Here is an 18690-nt window from a genome sequence, read left to right on the forward strand (position 1 = left end):
AGATATGTGACTTGGTAACTGCTTACCAGGGTAAACGTTCGGTAAATGGTCCTTAAATTAATATGTAAAATCACATTTGATAACGCGTGATCTTGGTCGTGACCTAGTCGGCCACACACTCTTGTGTTGACCATTTTCCGTAAATACATGTGATTTCAATACAAAATCACGTATGATCGATCATTCTCTTATTTGACCATATTTTCATTCAAGCCTTCAACTATTTTTGGATTTTTAGTAGAATTTTAAGTCAACCCTTCCAACTTGTTGGTTGTTTCTTTGAAATGTGGTCCTCTTTAAGTTAGATTTCAAAAAAATTTAATTTTTCTTTTAAAGTTAGTTACATTTTATTAAGTATTATATATATATATATATATATATATATATATATATATACTTGGGATCATGTGAGACCAATGGTTTTTCGTGAGACCCATAAGACCAATTCTCAACCCTTAGATTAGATATACAATCGTTAGATTTGAACATTCATAAACGCCACGAGACTTCTCAATAATTACAAAATTGCCACCGTGAATTTTAGACCATTAGATCATTAGTTTATCAAGTTGATCAATGAACATAAATTGGTCTTACCGGTCTCACGAAAAACCATTGGTCTCACGTGAACCCAACCCTATATATATATATATATATATATATATATATATATAAGTTATTATGCAACATTTTATATTTGTACAAATAATACAACTCAATCTCAATCGTCCATTTAATTTAATGAATATGTAATTTCATAAAAGTTTTGATTGTTTCATAATATAAAAAATTGATCATAATTAATAAACCTTAGTCATCTTCTATAAATATTCAAATCATAATAAATGAGCTCTCACCATTTCCATAAATATCTCAATTGATTGAGTTGCATTGGTTGTACAAATGTGATATGTTGCATTTGAAACGTCACACACACACACACACACACACATATATATATATATATATATATATATAACAAATAAACTCACACACTCTTCTCTTTTTTGGTGAGGTTTGAACCCCTGACCTCCTACGAGACCAAGAACTACGATATCGCTAGACCAAAAACCCTTTAGTAAGTTGGTTACATTTCTTTTGAAGTAAACTCACGAAGTCAACTATCTTTATGTCCATAAAAATTAAGTCATTTATTTGTGGCTTGTCAGATATTTGTTATTATTCGATATATGTTATGTCTATGAATTTATGATATATTATCATGAATATATTAATAAATGAATAACTATATATCAGTCGACTGAAAAAGATTGATTTTGGATCGACAATTCACATGCACCACTATATAAATCGAGCAAACTATATGCATCAACGCACAATTTCACAAGATGAAGTCCACTCGTCTCTCTTTCTTCTTGGTTGTCTTGTTTGCACTTATCCTCGTGTCGTCTGCAGGAAGAGCACCACATGCCACCTTCGGGATCCAAAACAATAAACCGAAAGGTATAATAGATCGCATACATATAGGGCTGTAAATTAAGCATTTTAATGTTTTCTACATGGCAAGGGGTCTAGCCAACTCTATCGGTTGGGTGGCCACAGATCGGCACTGAACATTCACCGAACTGTTCAATGTGAAGTTCGTTAATCTAATAAGTGAACGGACATGAAAATGTTTTATTGTTTGTTTAGTTAAATAAACGAACATGAACAATGACCTTGTTCGTTCATTTATGTTTGTTTGTTTATATTTATTATATATATATATATATATATATAGAGAGAGAGAGAGAGAGATGAGTGATCAAATGCAAACCACTCATATTTGTACAAATAGTGCAAACCACTTTCATTCGTCGATTTTATTATTTAATCTTATGAAATTGTTTCATACATACTTTCTTGATGAAGTTGTTTTATATATGGTTATGAAATTGTTTCATACAATACTTGTGAAAATCTAATGAAACTGTTTCATGTATTCCTCTAAAACTAATATAATGAAGATGACAATATCCATGATTAACATCCTCCATATTAAAAATGATTAATTAACCTCTCATAATTAAAAAAAATGAACAAAATAAAAAATTATGATTGGTTGAATGAGGTTTGTACGATTTGCACAAATAACGTGGTTTGCAAAGGAAACCTCATATATATATATATATATATATATATATAGATTATGACATTAATACGTAAAATTATTAATTAAAATTAATCATTTAGAATTCCCTTTTTATCCCTCCTAAGTTTACCAGTTTTTCATTTTATTATGTTATAATGATGGGTAATGGTGGTTGCTTTTTGTTCATTTCTGTTTGTTCGTTTAGTATTTTAGCAGACGAACATAAGCAAACACGAACACACACATTTTCTAAACAAACGAACACGAATACAAAAATCCCCTTCTCTTACTATTTGTGTTTGTTACGTTAACTCAAACAAAAGAACACAAACAACTCCCAGCTCGTGTTCGTTCGATTCATTTACGATCCTATATACATATAAGTGTCGATGCAATATGCAAGATCATGTATGTTGATCTCTTTTTGTTTATATATACGCAGGAGACGCTGTTGTTAAAACAGAGAAAGTAGTTCAACCAAACGTTGAAGGTGGTTGTTGGCCTTGTTGGCCGCCGACACGTGGTCGTCGACTTCTACAGACTAAACTTTATGGTCGAGTCAGTCGATATATGTAGCTACGAGCAAATGTACTCCAAATAATATGAATAAATGACGGAATAATTTCTTGTTTTATATATTATAATTTGATTGGAATTAAACAAAATAACATTAAATATAAAAAATATATAATTATTAATTTTTTTTATTACAATATATAATTGAAAATAATACAATTTTTTTTGTAATTTTATAAAAATTGCAAATATTCATGCTTTGACCTTTTCCAAGTTAAAGAAAACCAATTCTAAGGGGGTGTTTGGTTAGGGGTATTAAAGGGTAATGAATGAAAATGATAATCATTGATTGTGTTTGTTTCAAACAAGGAATGGAAATGGAATGAAAAATGGTGTTTGGTAACAGATAATTAATTAATCATTATAATAGATTTTATTAAAAACCATTCCTCCCCAATTTGGGGGGAATAGAAATCTTGTTCAGGTATCTTCTTCTCCCTTACCATCGTCTCCCCTTATCCTCCTCAAGGTATCTTCTTCTCCCTTACCATCGTCTCCCCTTATCCTCCTCAAGGTATCTTCTTCTCCCTTACCATTTCTCCATCTATCTCTTCCTACACCTCAGATCTGATACAAATCTTGTTTGACGATCAAGTTTTTCGAAGATTAATCTCCATTTCAGTTASGGTTTTCTCCATCTCRATCAAAAARGGSGAACTCGGTTTTCTCCATCGGATCGAAGATTTCGATTTGATTTATCACATCGATTTGTTTATTTCCTCCGATTTTCACATAGATTTGTTTATTTCCTCCGATTTTCACATAGATAACATCTCTGTTCCGGTTTTCGTTATACTCGGTTCAAGGTTTTCTGATGAAGAAAGAAATAAGGGATGGTTTCTCTTCTACTCKGTTAGGGTTTTCTGAGAAAGAGAGAAATCATGGATGCTATGTGCTGTTGGTAGCTTGGAGATGGAGATAGACTTTTTATGATAAAKAATGRAGATAATGTATTGATGATGGAAAAGTATTGCTGTTGGATGYTAGGTGCTGATGGATGCTATGTGCTGATGTATTGGAGATGGAGATAGACTTTTTTTGGTGTAAAGATGCAGATCCCTTCAACTATATAGATGTTGTTGGTGAATGTCTTGTTTGATAATACCTTCGTCAAACAAACATCAACAATATAAAGAAATATAATGGAATATAAAATAATGTAATGAATATATTCATTCCTATTTCCTAATATATTAATTCCCATTTTCATTCCTATTCCTACAAATGAACCAAACGCACCCTAAAATTTGAAGTCAAACCTTTCAAAAGTGTCGTCGTTTAATGAGACTTTTGAGGATCAACCCATTTGTTGAATGGTTTGGTGCAAAATGATTAAGTGATCAGAATAATTAAAATACTTTTATAAGAAAAATGATCAATTAAGGTTAATCGATTGAGAAACGTTGTTGTTGATGGTTTGAAGAACAATAAGAGACATATAAAAAGTTGGTTTACCTCTTACCAGATAAATTGAAAATAATTATCCATTAATGTAATGTATCATTTTACGTTTTTCATTTAAAAATTATATATTTGCAATTAATTAAATTAAATTAAATAGCTATTTGTTGCATGAAAATTAAACATGAGCAAATTGAAATTGTTGTATATTAAAATGAAATTATCAAAGTTAATGACTTACATATAATCGTTACGAACTCAATAAATCATATATTCTTATAAAATAGATTTCATGTGTTGTGTAATATATAAAACAACATATGTAAAAATACAGTGTTTATATAGTGTTGTTTCATATGTTTAAAATTATGACTGCTTTTTTTTCCACACACAAAGTGAGAATATAAGTTACAGTACTTTTGAGCATTTAGATGAGCTGATTTCATCATTTATCTAACTGCTAAAAAAACACGAGCTTTTAACTACCCTATTATTAATACATCGACAATAAACAAATAACAAAAATTGTACTGATTAACTACCATTTCCAAATATGTCCATAAAAAACTAAAAAAATTCTGATGAAACAAATCTCCAGTTTTTGGTAGATTTAAAAGTCTTGTATTGCAAGTTGTCGAATATATATATATACATGTGTATATGTGTGTGTGTATATATACACATATATATACATATATATATATATATACATATATGTATATCACAAGTATCAAGCTCAAAACATAGATTTAGAAAATGAAGCTCAAGTGTCTTACTTTGCTATATATATACATATATGTGTGTGAATAAATATAACTTATTTGGTTTGGTTTTCAATTAATTTTTGACTATTTTGGATAAACCGAGACATCATGTTGTTATGTACATATTTTACTTTTCGGTAAAACCAAAGCCAATGAACACACTACACATTAATAGTTAGTCAAAAGAAATTAGAGGGCAAGAGGCCCATAACTTAGGGATTGTTTACCAAACGCTTACCTGGGTAAGAGCTTACCAAGTCACATTACCTTACCGGATGAATGTCGTAAGGACCAAGAATCTTACCTGGTAAGAGCAAGATAAGGAAAAGAGTTTTACCCGATAAGTGAGGGCGATGGCTTTTACCATCGTAAACGCTTAGCAGGTAAATTGTTGCATATAATGTCGTTTTCGTGAACTAAAATCTTACCGGACAAGTAAATGATAGTGTTGAATTTTACCGGTAAGTGTTTACCAGTTAAGTATTTGGTAAACGGCCTCTCAGATTCCATTAAAAAAAATCAGATAGCAAAAGGCCAAGAAATCAAAAATAAAAGACAAACTAGTAGCAAACCTTAAATCAAAATAACAAACCCAAATGAAATAACAAATTAAAGAATCCTAAATCAAATAACAGTTAAGAAAGAGAAATTAATAATTAATAAATAGCAATAAATATAAATCTGTAAAACAATAAAATGCAAAAAGAAAGTTGGAAAAAATCAAAATAGTGATTAATCAAAATGATTTTCAATAGATTGAGATTTGGAACTTAAGGATGTTTAATTGAAATGAGATGCATAAATTTAGATTTGGTACCTTACATTTAGGTGGCGTTTGTTTTTTAAGAAGTGATAAAGTCTGAAGTCTGAATTCACTTCTGATGTTTAAGAGGTGCTGAAGTCTGAAATCTGAATCAGTCAGACTGTTTGTTTTTTGCGTCTGAAATCTGAAGTTTGAAGATAAGAGATCGAGAGTTGATATGGATCGACAGTTGACACAGTTGAGAGATGAGAGATCGAGACAGAAAAGTTGATCAAGAGAAATCGAGCGCAAAGAGATCAGAGTAGGTAGGCGGCGATTTGAAATAAGAGGTAATAAGAGGTTTCTCAACCACTGAAATTTTCAAACCTAATAAGAGCTTTTAAGCTCTTAATTGAAAAAAAAACATACTAAATCCTCTTATGTTTGACCGATTCAGACTTAAGAGGATATTAAGAGCTTTTTTATTAAAAACAAACAGCCCCTTAATTGTTAGGAGCCTATTAATAATTTTTTGTTAATTTTTTTTAAAACCTACCTTTAATGCTTTATTTGGTTGTTTTTAGGCTTACTTTGTTGGGGGCATGTGCCCCCTACACCTATAATGTGCATCCGCCAATTGTTGATCCATGTATGTCTTTTTTGAACGGTGGAGATTTCATAAAAAAAACTAGCACGAAGTTAGAAAGCCAGATTAGGATTCATGTCTGTAGTTGTGCTACAAATGTACTCTTGATAATATAAATAAACGATGAAATAAATTCTCGTTTTTTCTCTTCAATAATCAATTATTAATGCTCAAAATTTTCAGTTATATACGGTTGGATCCTTATGAGAATGAATTTTTACTGAGAACAAAACTTTTATGTACCTTCATTTATTTTTAACTGTCTTTATTTACCTATTTTTATCACTATGACTGAAACTTCAGTAAATTCATCCATTCGAAAGTGATTGAAGATACCGTTAAAGTTCGTGAAGGTGACTGAAAGTGAAGATGAAGGTTGACGTCTTTTGGTCAACTATCAAAACATCAAACTGGATTGCCGAGTCTATGGGGAGGTTGTTTTCTTTAAGAAGATTTTCGGCTGCTGCAATCAGTATCACTTGGTATTATACTTTTGATATCTATTTCTCAAGAAAATTGAAGATTTGTTTTTGAAGAAGATGATAACTGCTCTGGAAAACTAGCCATTATCTCGAAACATCTGCCCAAAATGTAAGAATCAGTACATAATTTCACAAGATGAAATTCAATCGTCTCACTTTTTATTTATTTATTGTTTTCTTTGCACTTGTCGTCTTTTCTTCTGCAGGAAGAACCCTTCATCCAACTGTCGGAACCCAAACTAATAAATCAAAAGGTAAAAATCTCTCTCCCGATAAAATCTTAACGGGTATAAATGCTTACCATCAATCCATTTTGATGGCCAGGAATATATTGTCCCCCCCATAAGATAAATGGAAATTATGACTCTTGCCGATAAACTCCTACACAGTAAGCATTTGATAAACGATCTATAAGTATTATATTAAAATGTTTAGGATCCTAATGAAGAAAACATTTATTTTTTAGTTTATATTTATAAAAAAATGTAAAATATATATGGAAAAAAAATAAGAATTCATTTAATATTATCTCAATAATTGAACAAAAATGTATAATATTTTATAACACATATGTGGTGATAGAAGGAATTATTGGAATTTTGGCGACTCTTAAGTCAACCATTGCAACTTGTTTGTTTCATCCACTGCTGTCTTTTTTAGTTGACTTTTGTGTTATAGAGAGAGAAGATCGTTAAAAATGAGACAATTTATGTTTGTATAAACCGTGTAAATCATTTTTATTTGTGGATTTTATTGTTTAATTTTATAAAAAAAATTCATGAAATTGTTTAATCTTATAAAATTATTTTATATAATATTTTTTTGATAAAGTTGTTTCATATATAGTTATGAAATTGTTTCATATAATACTTATAAAAATTTAATGAAACTGTTTTATTTATTTCTTTATAATTAATATAATGAAGATAATAATATTCATGATTGACACCCTCCGCAATAAAAATGATTAATCAACCTCTCATAATTACAAAAAAAAAATGAACAAAATAAAAAAATATGATTAGTTGAATGAAATTTGTACGATTTATATAAATAAATGATTCGCAAAGTAAACCTTCCCCCTCCCCCCCTCTCTCTCCCTCTATATATATATATATATATATATATATATATAGGGTTGGGTTCACGTGACACCAGCCTGTTTTCGTGAGACCCGTGAGACCAGCATTTTACACGTAAACTTCACAGCAAAAACACTGTGAAGGTTTAAAAAAAGCCGAACCTTCACAGCAAAAACACTGTGAAGGTTTTAAAAAGTCACCTTCACAGCATTTTTGCTGTGAAGTTTACGTGTAAAATGCTGGTCTCACGGGTCTCACGAAAACAGGCTGGTCTCACATGATCCCAATATATATATATATATATATATATATTCTCTAAATCGTGACACTTTGATAACCAATGCATCGTGTGTTCTTTATATGATTTTTTTTAATCTGAGACTAAAATTTAATAACATACATTTGTTTCACAACTTATTTGGTTCACATGTACTCAGTTAATAATGTGAACCTTTTTGGCATGTTTGTAAAACAAAAAATTCGTATGAAAAAGTTTCACATTGTGAAACAAATACATATGTTAATGATCAATACATTTAAATACTGTATTTAGATGAAAAAAAAATATGAAACAAACCTTAAAGTAGAAGTTCTCATGAATCTCACAAATTTTAGAATTTTCACATTGATCTATATATATGTGTGCATGCATGTATATATATATATATATATATATATATATATATCAAATCAATGAGAACCAAAAAGAAGGTTATAAACTTGTGGGAGCAGAAATTACATGATTTTTTTTTTCCAAGTGGTAGGATTTAAGATATTATTTTACATAGATTTGTTTCATAATATGATACTTTCAGATGCATTTGTTTCACCATTTAAATATTTTTTACGTGTAATTTTCGTTTCATTAAGTGAATAAAAGGATTTTGTATGAATATTTAATTTATATTTAATATATTAATATTTAATGTATTAATATATAGCTCGATTATTGAATTTTGGGTTGACTTTTAGGTCGATCGTTGCAACATGTTGTTTGCTCATTTATCCTTTTACGCGACTTTGTAAGCAAGCATGTCAAATATTTGAAATTTGTAAGGTTCTATTTGTAAGATTTGACGGGCCCATATCGATCTTGGGTTGAAACAGTAACAATCTGAACCGATCCTGTTGTAACCGGTCCTGATCCCAGTTCTATCCAAAATATTAAGGCCTGGTTAAAGGTACTTGTAACCGGTTAAGGTAACCGGTCCCGGTCCTGGGCCGAATCTAAACCGGTCCTATATTAAAAGAAACATTTTCCTTTTATATATTTTCCTAAATTTTTTTTTGATAAATTTTTAAAAATACTTTAATGTTATTTTAATACACTTTAAAATATCTAAYTATATCAATCAAATACACTTAAAAAATACGTTTTATTGTAGTTTTATAATTGCTTTTCAATAAAATACACTTAAAAATTATGTTTTATTATAGTTCTATAATTGGTTTTTCGTTCAAATACACTTAAAAATATGTTTTATTGTAAATTTGTAATTTTATTTTCAATCAAATACACTTAAATTGTTAGAAATATATAAAAATACATTTTTTTGGGAAAAAAAAATTGGGCCTATAACCGGTCCCGGGCCTTGTTTTTGGATGAAAACCACAACCAGTCCTTAACCGGCAGTCCCAATCGGTCCCCGGACCGGGCCGGTCCTCCGCCAATCTCGGATCGGGCCCATTTGACCATCTCTACTTACAAGAGTGAAGTATCTTAATATCTGGTTCAAAGTTGATTCTCAGCAATCCCAACCGGCCACACACGGAACCCGACTCCAATAATACCAATACATTTATTATCATTTGTTGTTGGTTGTGTAAATTTGTGATAAATGATCATGAATACATCAATAAATGTATAACAAAATACTAGTGACTAACCAAAGAGTCTTTGGCCTAGTGGTATCTGAGCCTCTTGCCTTCTAGTAGGTCACGGGTTCAAAGCTCACCAATAATGAAGAGGGTATGTGAGTTTATTTGTTGCATTTATCGTATATAAATTATATTATATACTTCAAAAAGATAATATTATTAACTAGAAATGATTGATGGGGTCACCACTTCACATGTATCACTATATAAATCGAGGATATTGTATATATCAACCCACACTTTCACAAAATGAAGTCCAATCGTCTCTTTCTCTTCTTGGTCGTTCTCTTTGCATTTGTCCTCATTTCGTCTGCAGGAAGAACACTCGATACAACCTTCCAATCGCAAAACGAGAAACCAAAAGGTAATTCGATCACGATGCATACAAACATATGTGTGTATATGCACGAACAAGCATGTTGATTTCTTTCGTGTATGTATGCAGGTGACGATGTGGTTAAAGCAGAGAAAGTAGTTCAACCAGACAAAGCAGCCGGTTGTTGTGGTTGTTGGCGTTGTTGGCCACCAAAGCGTGGTCGTCGTCTCTGATAATCTAAGCTTCAGAGATGGGTCAATCGTTGTATGTTGTTATGCTACAAATGTACTCACGATTATATAAATTATATGATTAAATAATTCTCGTATTTCACATTAGTTAATGAATTATAAAATACTGAAAATTATTATCATGCCAAAATTAAAACTATCTTGTAATTTAACAATAAATAAGTCCAAGTTAAACAACAATTAATAATCTAAGTTAAATTATCACGAGTACATCAGTATGTGAATAACAAATGATTAATCGACTGAAAATGGTTGATGGGGTCGACACCAGTAGTAGAACACATGTCTTTTAACTGGGGTGACTGTACTTAAGCAGAAGTGGAAAAAATAAATCTTTAATATAGTTGACTAAGTTTTATCTACCTAAAAGATAAAAAATCGTAGGGGATATGGCCCTACATGTACAAGTGATGGCCAAACCGGCTCGGGACCGGCAAAGGACCGGCCTGATCTAGGATCGGTAAGGACCAGTTATAGGACTGCCGACCGGGATTGGTTATGGTTTTGGAGGGTTTCGAGGGACCGGCCCGGCTAAAAAGTAGCCGTTTTTTTTTGAAAAATATAGCCGTTGTATGATCGTTAATTATAATAAGACGCATTTTTAAAGTGTATTTGAATGATTCAATAACAAATTTTATAATTCATACATACATGTGCATATGCAAGGACATGCATGTTGATTTTTTTGTTGGTACGTAAGAGATGTTATTGTTAACCACGAGGGTGGTGTCTAATTGGTTAATTAAGCTTGGTCTCTAAAGATCAAAAGTGCTTGCAGGTCTCATGTTTAAATCAAACGAGGAATAAAAAAATTCCTCTTGTGACCATGGAGGTTCAAATGCGATAACTCCGGACTATCCATAAAACGGGTGGTCGTCCTGAGATTAGTTGGCTCGCATAACAGGTTGAATATCCAGGTTAATAAAAAAAATGTTTTCATGAGACAACAATTTCAGATATTATTTTAAGAGTCCGACTTCAACTTTTTGGATGAATTAGCAACATGTTTCATGTAGATTTAGTCAATAGAAAACAAACGTCAACCGATATTTGTTAGATTAATTTGATTCAAAGAATCAACGGATGTGATTAACCTAATATTTAGAACTTTAGTTTTAAATTAAAATAGATAACTCCTAATTTTATTCGAAAATATATATTATAATTAAATGTTACACAAAAACTAGGCTTTCTTTAACCACATGGGTGGTGTCTGATTGGTTTGAGCTTGGTGTTCGAAGGTCAAAAGTGCATGGGGATCATATTAGTTTTTTATACGATACTTTTTTGAAAATGTTATACTAAATCGTTTTACTCGTCCAAACAAATTATTATGACGTTTTTAAGATATGGTTTGGTCATCTAACAACTTATTTGTAATGCTTTTAGATAGTTAAATCAGGTAACTTCAATCTAACAACTTATTGTAACGCCTTTAAATATGAAGTACATATTTAGATAGGATGTACAGCCATTGCCCCTATAATATCTGATTAAAGGGTCATTTATTAAACACTTATATTGATAAACTCTTCTATGTTCGATTACCTTACAGTGTGACAATAACAAGGACCAAAAATCTTATCGGTTAGAGGGAAGGCAAGAATTGAGAGGCTTACCATCAATCCATTTTGATGGCCAAAAATATTGTTCCCCCAGATAAATGGAAGTTATGACTCTTACCAATAAGCTCTTATCCAATAAATATTTGGTAAAACGACCCATAAGTATTGTATTAAAAGAGTATGATAAATTATTTGCTGATTTATAGTGGTTTTAACGTACGATTGATTGGAAGTAATAGATACACCCACACCCAATAATTGCGGAGACAATATTTAGAGGGCATGTGACAATGGCAACACACTCTCACACACATACACACTCACACATACTCTCTCTCTCTCTCTCTTTATATATATATACTAGAAGAGTACTCGTATAATACAACAAGACACATCTTGATTTTAATGTTTTATTTAAGAAATCAATAATGATTTTATTTTTAAATAAAATATAAATTTGAATATATTATAAAAAAATTTAAAAAATATATATCAATTTAATATCAAATCAACTATTTACAAGTTTTCATTATTTTTTTATTATAATTTAATTTAAGTTTAATAATAAAATAATTTATTTTTGGTTTAATAATATAACATTTTATAAAGATAATAATTAAATATTATGTTATAATTCAATGATTATCCTAATTATATTTTAGATTTTTATATTTAAAATGAGATGTTTATCCTGTATTTGATTATGTTTATCTRCARTTAGTTACACGAATTYARAYATRRAKCTTTAATAAGTTGTACTTACGCACAATTCACTTGTAATCTTGAGTTTTAAGTAATATGCATTAATAAACAGTACTTTACGCATAAAAATGGTTTTTAAGAGTTTTTGTCAAATGCTTTATAATATATATATATATATATATATATATATATCTAGTGGCTGGTTCAAATACTAACCCAAACTATTGTGCAAACTATGCTAACCGATCTTGATCGTTCATTTTCTCATTAAACGGTCCCTATTAAATGAGACTACAAAAATAATCATTTAATTAATGCATTAAATAAGATGTCTATGAACAACTGTTCAAAGAGTAATTTTGTAAAAAACAATCGCATCACATCGTGAACCTATATTATTCAGACGATTTCGTAACCTCCAATCAACTACGAAACTGCCAATCTATACGATCAATAGTGTATATCATTAGCGAAAAATCTGGTTCATAATATTCATCAAAACAATGGATGATTTTGGCGAAATGTATACAAGTTTGGATGTGTGAACCTAATGAACATCACACACACGTAACACTTCACAAATACATACAAGTTTGGATTTGTGAACCTAATGAACATCAACAATATGACATAAAACAGTAACGAATCCCAACGTCTACGTCTGTGTTATTTGTGCTGATTTGATATCTGTTAATATATGTGTGTCTGTGCACAAATGTCTTAATGCATCCTAGTATGAAAAATGTAATCGTTATGTGTGTGATCAAGTAACATAGCACAGTGAACATAATGAACAACCCCTATATAAGCATGATATGATTTGTGCTATATGACATAAAACAGTAACAAAACTAAAACTATTATTACACATAGTAGATAATTAAAAAGAGCAACAATGATGTGAATTTACTGAAATTGAAAACTTAGTGAATAATGTATATTGTTTGCCATCTCGAAGTCAAATCTTTAATGAACATAATGAACAACCCCTATGTAGTTAGTCTTCAAAACTAAAACTATTATTACACAAAGTAGATAATTAAAAAGAGCAACAAGGATGTGGATTTACTGAAATTCAAAACTTAGTGAACAATGTATATTGTTTGTCATTCCGAATTCAAATCTTTAATGTAGGCATGTTCACATTAGCGTGTTCACATTAGCGTGTTCATAGCTATCGTATGTTCATATTGGGACACTTATTGATTATTTTCTTTACTTTCGGAATTCAAATTCCGAATGTATTAGTAGATGCTTTTAGCTTTTTCATTCTCATTGTCGTCGATCCATTTTACTGTATGATTATCCATATTACTCGGACTATAACGGAATCTTTACAAAAGGGAATTTTTTTCAAATTTACAATATCAAAACCATTATAGGAAGAATAAATGTAAAATTCAGTAAGATGAACACATGTGAAACTTAATGTCATTATTACATGAAGATCAATTAGTGATATTTTAAGATTTGTAACTCCAAATTAAAATATTTGGGAGTTACATAAGAATGATAAATTACCTAAATACCCTTACAATTAATATGTGAGTTACATTTGAACTTAACTAAAAGATGGAACATGATTGGTTGATGTTGGTTAGCATAGTTTGCACAATAGTTTTGGTTAGTATTTGAACCAACCTATATATATATATTTGAAATCATGTGAGACTAAGGATTTTTCGTGAGACCCGTAAAACCAATTCTCAATCCTTGAATTAGATCTACAATCTGAACATTCATAATAATAAAATTGTCACGAGACTTCTCAATAATCACAAAATTGTCACCGTACAACTTTAGACCATTAGATCATTAGCTTATAAAGTTGATCAATGAACATAAATTGGTCTTACGAGTTTCACGAAAAACCATTGGTCTCACGTGAACCCAACCCTGTTTTCGTGAGACTACTTTTTTACACTTAAAACATTACATCAAAACGCTGTGAAGGTAAAAAAAAATAAGTCGAACCTTCAGCATTTTGCTGTGAAGTTTCAAGTGTAAAAGAGTGGTCTCACGAGTCTCACGAAAACAGACTGGTCTCACGTGATCCCAAGTCTTCTATATATATATATATAAACATATGTTTTATACTATTACTCAATGATTTAATACTATTAACAATTTTAAACTATCTTTTAAAACCTAACAAATAAGAAATTAAAAATGTAAAAAATATCAATCATCATGTTATAAAAACCGTGCGTTAAGCTATGGCATGCCACATGCTTAACATGACGTAAGACACAAGTCTTGAGACACGTCGACTGTCGTCCAGTGTGCCTTTTAGAACACCGCCAAATTATCATTAAACGGTTATTGTGAATGGTGGCCCTCTACTTTGTTTATAACATTAAACATCCAAGACAAATTTTGTGCACATCGATTAATTTTATGGGGTCCTGAAATTAATATGCAGATCAATTTCCAATGACTCTCCATACTTATTGTGTCACTGTTCATTTCTCCTCCTATTTTTTTTATTAATATTCTTTCAAATTTGTATAAATCAGTCGAGACATGTCGTCTTAGTTATTGACTGTTGGTGATAGAAGACACCTCTGTTTTTGGATTTTGGGTAGACTCTTATTGCAACTTGTATGTTTGTTTCGAGTGTTGTCCTTTATAAGAGACTGTTGTTTGTAGTATGTCGGAACTCTGAATAAATATATCTATAATATCTGATTTTATTATTATAGATGGTTTACGTCTGATCTTTGATTTATAACAGAAGATGACAATATTAAAACACTTAAACGGTTAAAGCCATGTATTGTACAATGTCAATACCAGTTGTATTCGTATGATATAGTGGATGTAAATTTTTGTTGTAAACCGAAAATTAAAAAAAAAAACTAATTATTTATTAAAGATAAAAATCAAACATTTGTGTTTAAACAAAATAGAAATTACAATCATCTGTAATTATATATATATATATATATATATAGAGAGAGAGAGAGAGAGAGAGAGAGAGTCATAATCAAATGAGAACTGTTTTATTTATGGTAACCGTGAGATTCAATTTCAAACACAAATCAAATTTTAAATTATGAAATTAATAGTTTTGGTAATTTTAACTTAAAATATTAATTAAGGATATTTTAGAGATTTTATAAATATCCTCTCTCGTCTTTTCTCTTTCACCTCTCCGGCGAATCTTATTCGGCGAATCTTTATTCCGATGAACCTTATGTGAACACAAGATACACATTGTGATACCTACAAACGACATTCACTGTGATACCCAGATATACATACAAAATGCACAATGTGATACCCTTTGTAAAACAATGAGAATAACAAAAATGCACACTATGATACATTTCATAAAACAAAGAAAATACACTGTGATACACTTGAAACATTGTGAACGTTATCACTATGATACACTTTGATTCACAAACGTCTTTAAAATACAATGTGTATTAGGTAATTGATATACTAATTAACTAATTTTAATTAAATATTTCATTCTAAAAAATTTAATTAAATATTTTGATTAGTTGTCAAAAATAGAATTACTATATTACACTTTTAGCTTATTTAAAAAATATCCTTAAATATCTCAAACGAGTGGTTCACATTGGATCTCACGGTTACCACGATCTAATCAGTTCTCCCTTGAATGAACCCTTATATCATCTGTAATTATCACATATCTGTCATCTTTGTTTACATATATGAATGTATGTGTATATGCAAGGACATACATATCTATTTCTTTTTTGTTTATGTACATAAGGAATGTTGTTGTGAAACGAGATAAAGTAGCTCATACACATAGTGACGATGGTGGATGGGGCAGTTGGAACAGACATATGATCGTCGTCTTCAATAGTTTCTACCGTTGATCCATGTATGTCTTTTTTGAACGGTGGAGATTTCATAAAAAAAACTAGCAAGAAGTTAGAACGCCAAATTATGATTCATGTATGTAGTTATGCTACGAATGTACTCTTGATAATATAAATAAACGATGAAAGAAATTCTCGTTTTTTTTTTCTCTTCAATAATCAATTATTAATGCTCAAAATTATCAGTTATATACGGTTGGATCCCTATGAGAATGAATTTTTACTGAGAACAAAACTTTTACGTACCTTTATTTATTTTTAACTGTATTTATTTACCTATTTTTATCACTATGACTGAAACTTTAGCAAATTCATGCATTCGAAAGTGATTGAAGATACGTTAAAGTTCGTGAAGATGACTGAAAGTGAAGATGAAGGTTGATGTGTTTTGGTCAACTATCAAAAAATCAAATTGGATTGCTGAGTTTATGAGGAGGTTGTTTTCTTTAAGAAGATTTTTGGCGTCATGGTAATTGTGTTGCAATCAGTATCGCTTAATATTATACTTCTGATATCTATTTTTCAAGAAAACTGAAGAAATGTTTTTGAAGAAGATGATAACTGCTCCGGAAAATTAGCCGTTATCTCGAAGCATCAGCCCAAGATGTAAGAATCAGTACATGATTTCACAAGATGATATTCAATCGTCTCACTTTCTTTTTTTATTGTTTTCCTTGCACTTGTCGTCTTTTCTTCTGCAGGAAGAACCCTTCATCCAACTATCGGCAAGGACGTTCCAATCTTTTTGGAGGTCCTGTTACATCCAAAACTTTTGATTACATTACATAAATAAGATAACATATAATATATGTTAAGAACAAAAATGAGCTAAACCTAAAACGATTAATAATTTGAAACTAAACATAAACCATTAATGATTTGAACCTAAATAATTTCGGCTATAGTTTTATACAGGTCGATAAAAGACACTATACACATGTATATTTAGGCCCCAAAATTTTGGGGGCCCTGTCCAAAATCTCACATTTAACATGCTAAGGGACGATCCTGACTATCGGACCCCAAACTAATAAACCAACGGCTAAATCTCTCTCTCTCGAACATATACATATACATATACATATACATATACATATACATATACATATACATATACATATACCCAATAAAATATTAACGGGTATAAATGCTTACCATCAATCCATTTTGATGGTCAGGAATATATTGTTCCTCCCATAAGATAAATGGAAATTGTGACTCTTGTCGATAAGTTCCTACTCAGCAAGCGTTTGATAAACGACCCATAAGTATCATATTAAAATGTTTAGAATCCTAATGAAGAAAACATTTAATTTTTAGTTTATATTTATAAAAAAATGTAAAATATATATGGGAAAAAAATAAGAATTAATTTAATATTATATATGAATAATTGAACAAAAAATAAAATATTATATAAGACATGTGGTGATAGACGCTATTATTGGAATATCGGTGGCTCTTAAGTCGACCATTGCAACTTCTTGTTTGTTTCGTGCACTGCTGTCATTTTTTAATTGACTTTTGTTATGGAGAGAGAAGAGCGTTAAAAATCAAACCATATGTTTGTATAAATCGTGTAAATCATTTTTATTTGTTGATTTTATTATTTAATTTTATAAAAAAATTATGAAATTATTTAATCTTATAAAATTGTTTTATATAATATTTTTTTTATGAAGTTGTTTCATACATGGTTATGAAATTGTTTCATATAATGTTTATGAAATTTTAATGAAACTGTTTTATGTATTTATCTAAAATTAATATAATAAAGATGATAATATTCATGATTAACACCCTCCATAATAAAAATGATTAACCAACCTCTCATAATTACAAAAAAAATGAACAAAATGAAAAATTATGATTAATTGAATGAAGTTTGTACGGTTTGTATAAATAACGTGGTTTGCAAAGTAAACCTTATATATATATGACCTTCCTTTGAGAACTCTCTAAATCATGACACTTTGATAATCAATGCATCGTGTGTTCTTCATATGATTTTTTTAATTTCAGACTAAAAATTTTATAACTTACATTTGTTTCACAATTTGTTTGGTTCATATGTACTCAGTTCACAATGTGAACCTCTTTGGCCTGTTTGTAAAACAAAAAATTCGCATGAAAAAATTTCACATTGTGAAACGAATACATATAAAATAGTTATATGTTAATGATCAATACATTAAATATTGTACTTAGATGAAAAAAATAATATGAAACAAACCTTAAAATAGAAGTTCTCATGAATCTCACAAATTTTAGAGTTTTCATATTCATATATATATATATATATATATATATATATATATATATATATATATATA

The 18690-nt window shown here is 29.8% G+C and overlaps 2 long non-coding RNA genes across 2 annotated transcripts; both read left to right on the top strand.

Moving 5' to 3' along the window:
- Nucleotides 1-1332: 1332 nt before the first annotated feature.
- On the top strand, nt 1333-2727 carry LOC112510546. Its single transcript, XR_003068950.1, has 2 exons — nt 1333-1464; nt 2535-2727. It is a non-coding gene; the product is annotated as an uncharacterized LOC112510546 (long non-coding RNA).
- A 7178-nt stretch (nt 2728-9905) lies between these two features.
- On the top strand, nt 9906-10317 carry LOC112510477. The gene is made up of 2 exons (XR_003068940.1): nt 9906-10027; nt 10109-10317. It is a non-coding gene; the product is annotated as an uncharacterized LOC112510477 (long non-coding RNA).
- Nucleotides 10318-18690: the final 8373 nt, after the last annotated feature.

Source organism: Cynara cardunculus (genome assembly GCF_001531365.2).
Source record: "Cynara cardunculus var. scolymus isolate 2C chromosome LG 3, CcrdV1, whole genome shotgun sequence".
NCBI lineage: Eukaryota > Viridiplantae > Streptophyta > Magnoliopsida > Asterales > Asteraceae > Cynara > Cynara cardunculus.